This window comes from Trichosurus vulpecula, chromosome 1 (assembly GCF_011100635.1).
Source record: "Trichosurus vulpecula isolate mTriVul1 chromosome 1, mTriVul1.pri, whole genome shotgun sequence".
Classification (NCBI taxonomy): domain Eukaryota; kingdom Metazoa; phylum Chordata; class Mammalia; order Diprotodontia; family Phalangeridae; genus Trichosurus; species Trichosurus vulpecula.
This window is the reverse complement of record NC_050573.1, coordinates 553,824,023-553,836,453: the sequence shown is the minus strand read 5'-3', so window position 1 is coordinate 553,836,453 and position 12,431 is coordinate 553,824,023.

Sequence of the window (12,431 nt, the reverse complement as noted above, 5' to 3'; positions counted from 1 at the left end):
GATCTTTGGTTCAGATACATGAATAGTAAATCAATCAGCCAGCATTTCCTAAGAACCTAATATGTGCCAGGCACTGTGCTAGGTCTTGACGAGCTTATGTCCCATCAAGGGAGGCAACATGTACATATATGAATGAGCATGAGTGGCCAATGGTGCTATCAAGCCAGGCAGGCCATCAATCATCCAATGAATGGTGGATGTTGTGTTACCCACATTTTACCTGATTACATCCTAGGTTTTTATTAGGCCAAGCCTCAGGAGGAGTTTGTGGCCAAATAATATTCTCTTTCTTCCTCAAACGTACTGTACTCTCAATTAAATATGTAGCTGAGGCCCTGATTTTCACTGACAAAATTCAACTCTGGATTGATAAAACCCTAACAATTTAAATATGCTTCCCTTTTGGGATTTTGTACTCTCTCAGAAATCTCACTGCTACTTTTCAAGTAAGCAGAATTGGCACAAAATCAAATGGCCATCCAGATTTTAATACACTTACACATCTGGAGAAAACAATTAAAATAGTAAGGTTTAGCAAAATAGCAGTTTTAAAAGCAACCATGTTCTACTGCCACCAGTCAGGGTTGGAGGAGGGCAGAATGGGGCACGGGAAAGATAGGGAGGGGAGTCAGAAGCAGCAAAACTGATTTCTCCTCCATCCATTTCTCCATTAGGCAAAGCAAGGTAGTAACCAAGGTCAATAAGGGGTGAAAGGCTCTCTGTCCCCAAGAAAGGCATGGAAGGAAAAGCCAATGCAAGGTAATCTCCCTAACAGTCCTGATCCCACAACTCAGATGGTCTTTGGTTAACTCTGGGCTTCTGTCCCTGGCTTCTCAGTGGCTACCTCCTTCGCTGAGGAACAACCATGTCTGATGGGCACTCAGCTCAACCCATGGTAGCAGACTTCATCAGACTGACTCCAGTTGGGACACTGCTCTGGTTCAGCCTCCACCATTCCCCATCCATCCACCAGGTCACAGTCCTTGGTCCTCCATGCTTGCTTCTCTGAATCTTGTCACTTCCTTGGCTTTTCTCCATGGCTTTTCAAAGTCAGGGTCAAAAATAGCTCTTTATAGTTTGCCCAAGCTTAAAGTTTGAAACCTCTGGAATTTTAGAAAACACTAAAGGAGGGGCCTGTTGGTAGCTCCACCCCTATCAATTCTTGTTTTATGCCCAAGCATTTGGGGAGCTCAGAAAGGTGGGAGATGCATTTGTGTTCGTGTATATGTGTGTGTCTGCAGAATAAATATGAAGTAAATGATAGTTAGTTACATGGTAGTTGGTAGAGAAGGGAACATAACAGTTGGAGGGATCAGGAAAGCCATCGTGGAGAAAAGGGTGTTGAGCTCTGTCTTGAAGGAAGTTAGGGGCTCTACAAGGCAGAAATGAGGAGGGAATTCATTCCAGGCATGGAAGACAGCCAGTTCCAAAGCAAGAAGATAGAATAGCAAAGTCATTCGCCAAAAAAAAATATTTTAAAAATTGTTTTAACATATAATTGAGAAAAAAAGTATTATTAAAAAAAGGAGAAGTAAATAGGAGAAATGGTGGCACGTGTGAAGAAGAAGGAGAGGTCTAGTTTGGCTGAAGCACAAAGTGAGGGAAGGGGAATAATGTATAATCAGTCTGGAAAGCTATTTGGGGTTACTGTTGTGAAGAGCTTCACTAGCCAAACCAGCCAGTGGGATCTATTGAGTTCAGGAATAGCATGGTCAGATCCACACTTTGGGAAGAGCACTTAGGTAGTTATATGGAGAATGGATGGAGTAAGGAGAGGCAAGGCAGGGTTAGGAGGCTCATGTGATAGTCCAAGCAACAGGGAAAGGTTTGAACCAATGCGGTGGTCATGGGAATTGAGAGAGAGAATTCGATGTGAGAGGTGCTGTGAAGGAAAAGAATTGGATATGTGAAGGGAGGGAAATAAGAGCTGAAGATAATGCTGAGATTACAAAGCAGAGAGACTAGAGCAAATTAAAGAAGAGAGGTCTAGAAGGAAGACCTCCTCTTAGGTGGGCAGGAAACTGGGACATTCTGAATCCTGCTGTGGATGTGTTGAATTTTGGACAAGACATCCAGTTCACCAACAATGGGCGCCCTTTTGGTGGTTGCTCCCCTATACCTTGGCCAGCACACCCTCCTAGCTGAAGGACAGAGAGACCAGAGGATGAAGCACTCATTACTCTTTAAATCAGGAGATCTGGATCAAAATGATTAGAGTAGACACAAAATAATAATGATAATTGACATTTACATAACACTCTGAAGTTCAGAAAGCTCTTTATATACATTACCTCATTTTATCTTTTTCATAACACTGAGAGGCAGAACCAAGATGGCAGAGTACAGGCTGAATTCTCCCAACATTCCTTTGCAGACAACTTTAAAATAACTCCTCAAATTGAACTTTGAAATGGCAGAGCCAACAGTCAGAGGGAGACATTTTTCAAGCCTAAAACAACTTAGGAGGTCTGTAGGAGAGGTCTTTAACTGCAGGCTAGGAACAGGTCAGGAGTGTTTTGACATCATTAACAGCAACTTCTGGAGCCCTCATCCTAGAGATACAAAGAGAGTCAGACAACTGGTCAGAAAGAGATTACAAAGAACTCTTTGCTTGCACTGGGTACAGCTGGCTCTAATTGGCAACTCTTTTCTATACACAGTTCTGGGTCATAGTTCCAGAGTGGAGAGGAGCATTTGTTATTGGGCACAAGGGAACAGGGCCACTGGTCACAATTCTAGGGCCAAGAAGAGCACTAGTACTTGTAGCTACAAGGGAACGGGGTCCTTCCTGGGTAAAGACCAGAGTGTAGACCAGGAGATCAATGAACATGACTCTCCCAGGATAACCCCACCTTGGAATCACCCAAAATTTGGAGACTTCCCAAACTAGTTCTGAAAACAGAAGCACAAAAAGAGCCTGAAGCTTGGGACAGCCTTCCCCACCCCAAAGTGAACAGGGCCCAACTTTAACATAAAGTTCAACATGAAGAAATAGGCTAGAAAAATGAGCAAACAAGAAGAAGAAGAACTTGAGTATAAAAAAACTACAACAATGGCAGAGAAGACTGTAAGACAACAATGTGAAAACAGTTATAAACAAAGCCTCAAAGAAAAATGCTAATTGGACCCTAGGAGAGAAAGAATTCCTGGGATAGTGAAAGAATGAGATAAGAGTGATAGAAGAAAAATTAGGAAAAGAAATTAGAGTAATGCAAGAAAACTGTGAAAAGAGAATAACAGCTTTGTAAAAGAGGCACAAAAAAAAATACTGAAGAAAAGATCACCTAAAAAGACAGAAATAGCTTAATGGTAAAAAGAGACACAAAAATTCACTGAAGGAAAAAAACTATAGTTAAACAATTTATGAATAAACAAGAAATAGAGAGCAGAGTGAAATGTAAAATGGATAATTTTGATTACATTAAATTAAAAAGTTTCTGCCCAAATAAAATAAATGCAACCAAGATCAGAAGGAAAGTGGAAAACTGGGGGAAATTTTCTTACAGAAAGTTTATCAGATAAAGGTCTCAGATAAATATGTAAAGAACTTTATAAAATCTGTAAGAATATGAGTCATTCTCCAACTGATAAAAAGTCAGGCAGTTTTCTGATGAAGAAATCAAAAGAATTTATGGTCCTATGAAAAATACAATTAATCATTATTGATTAGAGAAATGCAAATTAAAATAACCTTGAGATACCATTTTACACCACCAGATTGGCTAGGATGATTGAAGAGAAAAGCAACAAATGTTGGAGAGTGGAAAAATTGGGACACTCATTATTGGTGGAATTGTAAAGTGATCCAACCATTTTGGAGGGCAATGTGGAATTATGCCCAAAGAGTTGTTAAATTGCTAAACCCTTTGACTCAGCAACACCAAAGATGATTAGGGAAAAAGAAAAAGAATCTATACATTCTTAAATATTTATAGCAACTCTCTTTGTGGTAGCAAAGAAATGGGTGGACACTGTGGAGACTCTATCATTTGGGGAATGACTAAAGAAATTGTGATATATGATTGTGATGGAATACTGCTGTGCTATAAGAAATGAGCTTGATGGTCTTAGAAAACCATGGACAGGCTTGCACAAAATAATGAAGAGCAAAATGAGCAGAACCAAGGCAATGTCGTATACAGTAACAGCAATATTATTTCAAGAACAAATTTAAGTGAATGAGTCATTTTGACTATTATAAATACCCAAATTAACTACAAAGGACATATGAAGGAAGTCATTATATGCATCCAGAGAAAGAACTGATAAGTAGAAGTATGTATAGGATGATTTTGCATATATGTGCATATTTGTGTCTAATGGTAGCCATCTCTAGGGTGGGGTGGGAGGAGAAGAGGAAAGGAGGGAGGAAAAAATTATGTGACAACTTTATTATATATTTAGGAATAGCAAGTTGTACATAATAGATTTGCAGTTTCATATGCAATCATCTTTTTTTAATTATACTATGTTGTGGAAGTGCTTGTTTTATTGCATTATTTAAAAAAAAAATAACTCTTTTAAAAGAATGGGCAGCTAGGTGGCACAGTGTTGTACCTGAAGTCAGGAAGACTCATCTTCCTGAGTTCAAATCTGGTCTCAGATACTTACTAGCTGTGTGACCCTGAGCAAGTCACTTAACACTGTTTGCCTCAGTTTCCTCATCTGTATGATAAGGAAAAAATTAAGATGTACAAAATGGAGTTGGTTTATTGTGAGAATCGGGAGAACCAATCAGATTCTCTCTCATGAACACTGACTCCATCTTATGCTGCAATATGTATTCTCCATCTTTTCTGTTATTCATCCATGGGAAACTATATAAGCCATCTATATTTTATACAAGCAGCCACAGTTGTAACTAATCAAAATCTTTTCCTTTTATGAATAGAAGACTTTGAAACTTACTCCTCCCCTCCCGACTTGGAAAACCCCCAATCTTTTCTCCAATTAGAAATCAGATTACCTAATTCTGTATCCTCATTTGTATCCTGGTTAATTGTTTTTATTGCAATTAATTGGATTTATTTGGTTAATTGTTTTTTGTGTATAAAAATCTGCTTCACTCTGTATTGAAGTCTTTGGACTGACTGGCAAGTCCAGTGACCCTTATATTCTGACTCTCTAGCTAAGAAATTACTTTTGCCTGGATTGTTTCTTCAGTAGCTATTGATTATCCTCCATATGTAAAATGATCTAGAGAAAGAAATGGCTAACTGCTCCAGTGTCTTTGCCAAGAAAACCCTATCTGGGCTCATGAAGAGTTGGACACAACTGAAAATGACTAAACAGCAACAACAAAAGAAGAAGAGACCAAATGGAAAAGGAGATGCAAAAATTCTCTGAAGAGAAGAATTCCTTAAAAAGCAGAATTGGTCAAATGGAAAAAGAGGTGCAATAGTTCAATGAAAAAAATCATTCCTTAAAAATTAGAATTGGGAAAGTGGAAGCCAATGACTCCATGAGACCTCAAGAAATAATAAAACAAAGTCAAAAGAATGAAAAAATAGAAGAAAATGGGAACGATTTCATTGGAAAAACAAGTGACCTGGAAAATGGAATGAGGAGAGATAATTCAAGAATTATTATTTAAGTATGACTAGTATTATTGTATTATTTATTATTGTAATTATTATTGCTAATAATTATAATTAATTAGATATAATTATTATTTTTCTACTTGAAAGCAGTGATAAAAAAGGAGCTTAGATATTTCAAGAAATTAGAAAGCAAAACTGCCCCCATGTCTTAGATCCAGAGGATAAAATAGAAATTGAAAGACTCTACCAATCATCTCCTGAAAGTGATCCCAAAATGAAAACTTCCAGGAATATTCTAGCCAAATTCCAGAGCTCCCAGGTCAAAGAGAAAATATGCAAGCAGCCAGAAAGAAACGATTCAAATATCATGGAACTGCAGTCAAGATCACACAATATTAAGCAGCTTCTACATTAAAGGATCGGAGGGCTTGGAATATGATATTCCAGAGGTCAAAAGAACTACTATTTACAACCAAAATAATCTTCCTAGGAAAAATGAGCACAATCCTTCAGGGGAAAAAAAACTGACATTAATGAAATAGAGGACTTCTAAGCATTCCTAATGAAAAGGTCAGAACTAAATAGAAAATTTAACATTTAAACAGAAGACTTAAGAGAAGCATAAAAAGGTAAACATGAAAGAGTAATCATAGGGGACTGAATGAATTTTATAGTCTTATATGGGAAGAGTATATATGTAACTTCCAAGAATTTCACCATTATTTAGAGTAATTAGAAAAAATCTGCATGTACAGAGGACACGAGTATGAGTTGGGATGGTCTCCAAAACAAGAATGCAGAGGTGAGAAAGAGTAATGCACTAGGAGAAAGGGGAAGGGAGAGGTAGAACGGGAAAACTTTTATCACATAAAGGTATATAAGGAAGACCTTTTGCAGGGAGGGGAGAATGGGAAGAGGTGGTGGGCAATGCTTGAACCTCACTCTCATTGAAAGAGTTCGACAAGGAAAGAATACATACATACACTCACTTGGGTATAGAAATCTGTCTTAAGAGGAAAGAGGATAAGAGTTATGGGGGACGGTAGCAAGGCAGAGGGCAGATGGGGGGGGCAGTGGTTAAAAGCCAAATAGACTTCTAAGGAGGAACAGGATGAGAGAGAGGAGAGAGAGAGAGAGAGAGAGAGAGAGAGAGAGAGAGAGAGAGAGAGAGAGAGAGAAATGGGATGGAGGGAAATGCATAGTTATTGATCATAACTATGAATGTGAATGGGATGAGCTCATCCATAGAACAGAAATGGATAGCAAAATGGATTGGAAACCAGAATCCAACAATATGTTGTTTACAAGAGACATACTTGGGACAGAAAGACACACACAGAGTTGAAATGAAGGGCTGGAGCAGAATCTATTAAGCTGGAGTAAAAAAGGGAGGGTGACAATCATGATCTCAGGCAAAGCAAAAGCAAAAATAGAGTTAATTGAAAGAGATAACCATGGAAGCTATATTTTGCTAAAAGGTACCATAGGCAATAAAGTAATATAAAAAATACAGCTAATTTTTCTGATGAAGGCCTCATTTCTCAAATATATAGAGAACTGAGTCACATTTATAAAAATAAGAGCCATTCCCCAATTGATAAATGGTCAAAGGACATGAACAGGCAGTTTTCAAAAGAATTAAATGTTCTTTATAGTCATGAAAAAATACTCTAAATCACTATTGATTAAAGAAAGGCAAATTAAAACAACTCTGTACCAACTCATCTCTATCAGAAATGACGAATGCTGAAGGGGATGAGGAAAAATAAGTACATGAATGAATTGTTGGTGCAGTACTGGTCCAATGAATTGGTCCAATCATTCTGGAGAATAATCTGGAGCTATGCCCAAAGAGCTATAGAAGGGCATACCCTTTGATCTAGCAATACCACTACTAGGTGTGTACACCAAAGAGATCAAAGAAAAAGGAAGAGGACCTATATGACAAAAATATTTATAGCACAGCTCTTTTTATGGTGGCAAAGAATTGGAAATTGAGGGGATGTTCATCAATCGGCAGATGGGTGAACAAGGAGTTCAACTGCTTGTTCATACAACGTATGATTGTGATGGAATACTATCATGCTATAAGAAATGATGGTTCAGGAAAAAAAAACATGACAAGACCTATATGAACTGATGCAACATGATGAGAAGAACTAGGAGAAAGGGATGGGAATAGAATGGGAAAATTGTTCTCACATAAAAAAGGTGTGCAAGGAAGACCTTTTATAGGGAGGGGGAATAGGAAGAGGTGGTGGGTAAAGCCTGAACCTCACTTTCATTGAAAGAGTTCAACAAGGAAAGAATATACACACACACTCACTTGGGTATAGAAATCTGTTTTAAGAGGAAAGAGAATAAGAGTTCGGGGCGGGGAGGGTGGCAGCAAGGGACAAGGCAGATGGCGGGGGTGGGGGGGTTCTCCTAGGAGAGCCAGCAATGTTGGAATGATGATCAACTTCGCTATTCTAATCTGTACAATGATCCCAGGCAATTCCAAAGGATCAAAAACATGCTATCCACCTCCAGAGAGAGAACTGATGAACTCCGAATGGAAACTGAAATAAAATTTTCTTGCTTTTTTTTTGCCTTTTTTGTGATATAGCTAACATGGACATGTTTTGCATAATTTCACCTGCATAATTGATATCATATTGTTTGCCTTCTCGGTGGGTGGAGGAGGGGTAGGAGGGAAGGAGAAAATCTGGAACTCAAAATTTAAAAGGAAAAGAACATTAAAAAACATTTTAGAAAATAACCCCAAGATGGGGATATTTTATTCAAATAATATTTAAAATATCCAGACTTCAAACATTATTGTTGAATAATGATTCATTTCAGAATGTTCTGATACATAATTACCTAATAATAGTAGCCCTGCAGTCATACTGTCCCCATCGCTTGTGGCCTTCATCGCCTCTCCTGTCCTTTTTTCTCTATCCTCTACAATCTGACTTCTGACCTCAGATTTTGAGCTGGAAGGGATATTAGAGGTCATCTAGCCCAACTCCCTTCCTTTTACGTGAGAGAACTGAACCCCAGAGAGGTTAAAAAAATTATCCAAGGTCACACTGATCATAAATGTTGAGGGACTCTTAGCTGGTGTTGTTCATCTCCTTGGTCTGCTTAAGGTCCCCAGGAGGAGCTATGTTGGTGGGAAGTATTTAAATAAAGCAGACACTGTATTTTACAGATAAGGAAACTGAGGCTCAGAGAGGTTAATTCACTTGCCCGAGATGACACATTTTCTGAATGTTAGAGCTGAGATCCAAACCAATTAGATTGTAAACTCCCCAAGAGCAGGGACTGTCTTTTGTCTTTTTTGTATCCCCAAATGCTTAGAAAAGTGCCCAAAATATAGTAGGCACTTAATAAATGCTTATTGCCTGACTCACTCACTGTTTTCACTATATCAGTCTGCCCTCTCTTCCTATTTTGCTGAAATGGAGATTATATGATTCTATTCCCCCCACATCTAAGCCTCAGGATAGTAGTACATATGAAATACTTTGAGTTGTCTAAGAGGAGTCAGTCTCAAGAACTGAAGGCCTGCACTGTCTTCTCCATGAAAATCAACATGGTAGAATGACAAGAGCTTTGGATTTGATGTCTAGAGACCTGAGTTTTCTCCCCAGCTCTGACATTAGTTGTGTGACCTTGGGCAAGTCCCATAACTTCTGTGAGTCTCAGTCTCCTCGTCTGTAAAATGGGGGTGATAACACGTCCACTGCCTGCTTCACAGGACTGTACTGAGGAGAGTGCTGGGTAAACTTTAAAGCGCTATGACTTGAGGCATCATTGTAATTCATTGTAATCTCCACATCAAGGCCGTAAGTGGACACTTTGAGAGAGAAACTTCATCTAGGCCACAGTCAGTTTCTGAGGTTAGTTCAATTTACACCCCCCCCCCCCACCCCAACCCACCATAGGCAAATATAACTTGCTTTCCTTCACTCTTGGGTAACCAGAGGCACGTCATCTGCACACAGCCCAGATCACATCCTCGGTTTCCTTAAAGGCCCCTGGAGCAGCTGTGTCATGAAGAGTGTTTGAATAATCGATTCCCCTAATAGACAGACTTATGGAAATTGATGCAAAGTGAAACCAAGAAAACAGAATACCAGTATGGACTCATGGTACAGTGGAAAGATGTAGAGTCAGAAGTCCTGAGTTCAAATCCTGACTGCCACTTACTACAAGTGTGACGTTGGGAAAATTATTTAACATCTCTAGGCCTTCGGGTTTTTTCATCTGTTAAAGAAAAAGAGGTTCACCTAGAAGACCTTCCAGCTTGCAACCCATAACCCTGTGTATTTGTTGTTGTCGTTCAGTCATTTCAGTTGTGTCTGACTCTTGGTGACCCCCTTTGGAGTTTTCTTGGCAAAGCTCTGCCGTTTCCTTCTCCAGCTCATTTTACAGATGAGGAAACTGAGGTAAACAGGGTGGAGCGACTTGACCAGAGGCACACAGTTAATAAGTATCTGAGGGCATATTTGAACTCAGGAAGATGACTCTTCCTGACTTCAGGACTGGCACCACATAGCTATGTCTGCAACACTGTTAATGGACAGAACAAAAGCAATGAAACTGAATGCTGGGTAGGAACCAGATCTGGCCATCAAGGAAAGCTGAGGGAAGTGCTTTGGGGAGCTCCCGGTATGGAACCTTGCCTACTGAGGCAGATTTGGTTGAGGTGCTAGCTTTGCTGAAATGTCCTTGTTATCCTTCGTTACTCTCCCGCTGTTCTCTGTTATCTTCTGTTCATAAGCGTGGCTCACTAGACCAGGAAGGAGGAGAGTCTATATACAGAAATAAACAAGGATTGAGTGATATTTTTAAAAACTTGGTATTTCAAAAAGGAAACTATTAAAAAAATCAAAATGGACTCCCCTCCGCCTTATGTTTCTGACCTTGTTTGTAACATACAGGCACGGTAGCTTCTTTCTTCCTAAGATATTCTTCTTGGTCAGGCCACGTCCCCCAGAGCAGCTACTGCTGAAGCCTAGCAATGAGGGTGGGGATAAAATTTGCAAACTGAAGCCCTGAAGGCAAATTCCATGGACCGCACGGGAGGCCTGGCTGACTCCTCCAGACCAGAGCTGTGAGAAGCCCACAGCTGCAGAGAAGACCTTACAGATGCTCCTCCAACCCCACCACATGTTGGTCTGCCAGCTCACCAAAGCTGCTGCTCACCTCCGTGCAGCAAAATTAATTGCTGTGAGAGAAACTCCTTCCACAGTTGCTGATGGAAGCTACAGATGTCCTGTGCAAATCAGGGTCCTGGGGCCCAGCAGAACCACCAGATTATTAACCAACACACACATCCCCTACATGCACACACCACACAATACACCCACACCCCTGCATACAACCATATCCCATTACACACCCATACACTCCATTCACACGCACCCATTTATATATACACATACACACATCCCTATACATATCCATACATACATACATGGTGTTTAGTTGTGTTTTTCGGTCATGTATGACTCTGTAACTCTTTTGGGGGCTTTGTTGGCAAAGATATTACAGTGGTTTACAATTTCCTTCTTGAGTTCATTTTACAGTTGAGGAAGCTGAGGTAAACAAGGTTAAGTGACTAGCCCAGGGTCGCTCAGCTAGTTAGTGTCTGAGGCTGGGTTGGAACTCAGGAAAATGAGTCTTCCTGACTCCAGGTCCAGCACTCTATCAACCGCGTCAACTAGCTGCCCCTGTATAGATACATACACACTCCTCTATATACCTACATCCTTACATACATATAGTTCCCTACACATACACCCCAATATCAATACATATCCCTACATATATACGTACCCCTACACATATGTCCCATTCACAGACACACTCTATATACACACACACATACATCCTTACATATGTAAACATCTCTATATATATTCATCCCTACACACACCCTTACATACACATATTCCTGACATACCTATCCCTGTATACACACACATTCCCACATACATACAATCCCTACACATATATCCCATTCACACACAAACCTTTATATATACATGTACATACTTTCCTACACACATGCCTACACAAACCAATGAGTTCAAACCCTTGTTACCTCTCAGCTGGCAATAAGCTTCTATTGGACTAAGGCTGGCAATAGCTTCCATGGAGGCCTTCCTGCGTGGTTCAGGCCCTCTCCTTGTCACCTCTCACTTGGACTGTGACAATAGCTTCCATAATGACTTTCCTAGGTCCAGCCTCTCTGGATTTCCCATCTGTACTGCACACAACTCCCAAATTAATCTTCCTAAAACATGGGTGCCACTGGCATTCCCCTGCACCAGGTATTTTTAGTGGCTCCTCATTGCCTGTAGGATAAAATACAACTCTTCGGTCTGACGTTTAAAGCCCTCCACCATCTGGGTCCACATACCTCTGCAGGCTTTATATTATTTTCCTTTGCACATTCTGTGCTTCAGCCCAAATGGTCTGCTCACTATACCCCAAACTCTGCTTTCCACTTTGGTGCTTTTGGGACCTATCCCTCAGACCTAGAATGCTTGTCCTTCTCAGCTTGGCTTCTAAGAATCCCTAGTTCCCTTCAAGGCTCTCTTCAGTTCCCACTGAAGAACTGAACAAGGTTCAGTTCACCTCCTATTCAAAGCAGTTGTTGACTTCTCTCCCTCATCAAATTACTTTGAATTTTAGTATCTGTACATAAAAATGTAAGCTCCTTGAAGGCAACCACAATTTTGGTTTTCTCCTTACAATCACATTGAAGCAGTGGAAGACTCATTTTCCTGAATTCAATTTTGGCCTCAGACACTAGCTGGGTGACCCTGGGCAAGTCACTTAACCCTGTTTGCCTCAGTTTCCTCATCTGGAAAATGAGCTGGAGAAGGAAATGGC